Below are 4,809 nucleotides of genomic sequence, written 5' to 3'. Positions count from 1 at the left end.
TATGATTGTACACATGCATACTCTCATCCCAGTTCAATTCTGGGATAGAAGAGAATACCTGGGAGTGAAGATTCTCAGAAGTAATGACCATACCTAGTGCCCAGATTTTGGGTAATTTTAATTACCACTCTCTACTAAATAAAAGGAATGCTTAGAAAAAATGACTGATTCTAGGGGTAGGACAGGGAAAGTACAACGCGAGCCTTGCTCATCCTGTTATGCTAGAAAGTAAGGAAATTTTTAAGGAATGTTGTGAACTTGTCTTTGCATACAGAATCCAGCTTGGTGAGGCTCCCAGCAAATATATAATAAAACTGGTCATAACACATTGAATGGAATAGAAATACAGGCACTTATTTTGATATCAACATATAAATAAGATGAAGACCAGCTATTTACACAATTTCAAGTCTTTTTAATTATAAAGGGGCAAAGAGTAATTTTATATTGGGGAGATCTGGCAAACAGCACATTGCTCCAGTAATCAAAGTTAATATCACCATGAATAGGATAATTCAAAATGTGTGCCAGAAGACGGCATCATCACTTATATGATATTCCAGCCAAAGAAACAGAACCTGAATTCAATTTTGAGGAAATACTACACAAGCTTAAATTGAGGATATTTCTCCATACAAAATAACAAAACTAGGACATAATTTTCAAATGTGTCAAGGTCATGAAATTCTGAGGAATCAATTCATACTGAAGAACTAATAGTACATGACAACTAAATGCATTATGGGACCCTGGATTCGGTCACTTTGCTACAAATGACATTAATGGGATTACTGGTGAAACATAAATGGAATCTGTGGATAAAATGATAGTAATGTGTCATATTGCTTTTGATTGACATGCTACAGTTATGTAGGAGAATGTTGATATGTATAGATTATACATACTAAAGCATCCAGGGGGTGATGGGGCATCATGCAATCTTCTTCTCAAATTGGTCAGAAAAAGAAAGTTCTAAGGGTACTCATGATTTTGATTTAAGTCTGACAAAAATGTTTCAAAACGAGTGCTATTTAGGCATAATGAATTACCTTCTTAGGTAATTATGAAACCAGTTGCTACTAAGACCCTTTGTATTGATCAGATAGGAAAATACCAAAACACTGATATGTCAGTGACTTAATGCAATAAAATATATTTCTTGCTTAATTGAATTCCAATAATGGTCAGACAGTCCATCATATTATAGCTACTTAAAAAAGTGGCATCCATGACCCTGTTGAGATAATTAATTTTACGTGTCACCTTTCCAAGGTTATGGTGTCCAATAGTTTGGTCAACCACTGGCCTAGTTACCATGAAGCTATTTCATAAATGGGATTTGCATCTACAAGTGTTTGATTCATCTACAATCAACAAAAAGTGCTCACAGAATAACAATGATTTCTTCATCAAATCAACTGGAAGGATTAAATGTAAGAACAGTGTTTCAGAGGTCAGAAGAATTTCTGCCTCATTCTCAACATTGGCTCTTGCTGGAATTTCCAGTCAGCCACCTTCTGGAGAACTCAGACTAAGGAATTCGACATCACTCTTACCGGAGCTTCCAGTGTAATCCCTGCCATATGAGGTCCAGATTTGCCAGCCCCCGGGTCCCACAGGCCAAGTCCTTATAACAAATATGCAAACATACATACTTATATCCTACTCATTGTTTCTCAGGGGAATCTTAACCAGTATACCTGGTTATAGATTACTGTAGAAGAGCTAGAGAGAGTGGAGAATCACAGGGATATTTCTAAAGGCAAGGCCATAAAGTGGTACTCGTAGCTTCTTAACGCCTCTCCTCTTCCCATTGCTCATAACTCAAGTCACATGGCTCCAATCCAGCTGCATAACCGGCCAGGAAAGTAATCTAATCTTCTCTGAGCCCAGAAAGAGTAAACAATGTGGCAAACATATAGCTGAGTTTTTGTCACACTCTTAAATTATTGCTTCTTTCATGTATGGAGATTAATGAATTTAAAGGCCTCAGCACTGCTTAAAACTCTCACCCCAATCATATTGGCACACTTTGAGTAGTCCCTTGTATAATCTGACTACATTTAGAAGTTACCTATTGTCATGGTCAGGTTCATGCATCAACTTGGCCACGTGGTGGTGCCAGGTTCTCTGGTTGGGCAAGCACTGGCCTGTCTGGTGCTATGAAGACATTTCATGACGCAAATGATGAGCATGCTGGCTGCTTCCACAGCTGATTACAGTTGTAATCAGCTAAGGGGAATGTCTCCTGCAATGAATGATGCTTAACCTAATCACCAGAAGGCTTTTGAGGATTCAAGAGATGGTCACTCTTCCTGCTTCAAGAAGCCAGTCTCTCCTGAGTTTGTTGAGAACCTTCTTCGGAGCTGCCAGCTTGTGGTGCCCTACAAACCCTGGACCCTCATATCCCCATGGTTACCCAGCCAGCCTCTCCTGAGAGTTCACTGAGGACCTTCATTGGAGCAGTCAGCTTGTGGCCTGCCCTACAGACCTTGCAATCTACATTCCCATGGTTACATGAGGCACTTTTATAAATTTTATATTTAGGGATATCTCCTGGTGATTCTGTTTCTCTAGAGAACTCTAGCTAATACACCTATCTTTAATAAATCTGAAGTCTCTGCCCATGACTGAAGCCCTCAGCATACTCAGCTCAATAACAATTACCTTGCTGTATAGATGATATGATAGTAATTTGCATTCTGGCTATAGTCACTGCTACAACCATGATATACACAGATTTTTTCATATGTAGACTTAATGATCAGGAAGACCAGATGTATTGCTCTAAGTTCCCATACATGATACTGATAGGATATATCAGTTCTGTAGGTACATAGATGCCTTCAAAGAGATACTGAGTGACAACTATAGCCCTTCCAGCAGAATCACATTTTGGACTGCACACAAATAACTGGAAATTTTGATGTTTACTGAGACAAGGTGCAAATGAAACCTCCAGAGTACTATTGCCTGTTGTTGATTTTGCAGCATCACTTGTTTATGACTGATTGTTCTAAGTTTCTTGAACAAGAAAAGGCAGGAACAATAAATCTCAGAACCTCCTTACCCATGTAACAGTTGGTCACTAAGAAGGTACTCTATGTGATTTAAAGGTCAGAAGAGAAGGGGAAAGCATTATTTTGTGAAGTCAGTTGTGGGCAGAGACATGGATAGGTATGCACTTTGAAGCCATTTGCAAGTGATGTTCTTGAGAATCACATTTGTGCTGCAGACAGAGTTTGTAGGGATTTTACTACAAAGGAAGAAATCTCCTAGTATCACCCAATTTGCTGAAGGAGACTGAGATTCTTCAGCTTCCTAGCAGCTTCTCATAAAGATCTTGAGAACCCACTTTGGTGCTGCAGGCTGGTGCTGACTTCCCACATCATCATTCCACTAGCCCTTCCAAGAGTTGTGTATCCCTTTAATTGTATATATGAAAAAAGGTTTTTGCTTGGAATAGAGAAGCTATATTCCAAGACTGTTTCACAGTTGAAACCTGACAAGTCATTGGCCATATTTATGGGATTTCTCTCTTGTGCAGGCTTTGATGAGATCTTTCACTGAAACAATAAACACTCCATATGTATATGGTTTTCTCATCTACATGCACCACTGACAACCAAAAATAAATGAATTCCAAAGTTCTTAATATATTTTTTACATTTATGAGGCGTGCCTCTTATGTGGCTTTGAGATGGATATAAATATCCAAAGTCCAAATAAAGCCCTTAGTCCATCCACTCACCACATTCATGGTGTTTCATCCTTATCACATATATTGTACGTGTAGATATCTTTCTCCTGAGACAACTCTGAGTGTGAAAAACTCAAAATATGCAAATCTTTTCCACACATATAATTTAAACAATCTTCTTTGTACACTCTAATGAACATGAAGTTATTTGCTTTGTGAAGTTCTTTACAATCTCACTCACACATCAGGCCTCTCTCTTGAATGCTAACTCCAATGGACTTGTAGAATACAGCTTGAACTGAGGCACTTTCCATACTGACTGCATTTTAGTGTTTCTCTCTAATGTGTGCTTCATGAATATGGTAACCCTGATTATTTCCCTCCCCATACTCCTCTGTACAGAATTTCTTCAGTCATTATCACTGATAAATACAAAGTGACCTAGAACCAAATCTCCATCATGTACATCACACAGTACTTTTCTCCTGTGTGAACTCAATGATGGTTATGAAGACATGAGTTTCTCATTCCACAGGAATGGTGTTAGCAAGGAAGAGTGGAGAGCTGAAATTCCAACCCATCAGGAGAGTGGGGAGCTGAATTTCCACTCATCCTGCCCCCCTCCCTATCTGTGGTAACAGACAGAATGACGAGGACCTAGTCAACACTCCAATTCCTCTACCAGGGTCATGTCATCAGGTTTGACTGGGGAGCTGAACTTCTACTCCTACTCAGCAGCAACAAAGTGGTACCAGTCAGCCCTCTGCTACAAATACTACCCCTCACTTTTTGCTAGAGTCAGTAGACTCCAGCAGGGAAATTAACTTCCATTTCCACACAGCAATAAGGAACAGAACTCTGCTCCTCTGTCTTCCAGCGTCAGTGGGGCCGTCAGATGCTGAATCCTCATGTGGTCCTCATGTTACATGCAAGGTGACTGTATGCTAACAAAAAGGATTAAACAGGACCACAAGTCTCACAATAGAATACCCAAAATGTCCAGGACACAATAAAAAAAATCATTCACCATACCAAGAACCAGAACTGTAAAAACTTGAATGACAAAAGATAGTCAACAGATGTCACGCCAAGAGACTCAGATGCTGGAA

The sequence above is a fragment of the Tamandua tetradactyla genome, chromosome 16 (genome assembly GCF_023851605.1).
Source record: "Tamandua tetradactyla isolate mTamTet1 chromosome 16, mTamTet1.pri, whole genome shotgun sequence".
In the NCBI taxonomy this organism is placed as follows: domain Eukaryota; kingdom Metazoa; phylum Chordata; class Mammalia; order Pilosa; family Myrmecophagidae; genus Tamandua; species Tamandua tetradactyla.
This window is presented reverse-complemented; position numbering follows the sequence as displayed.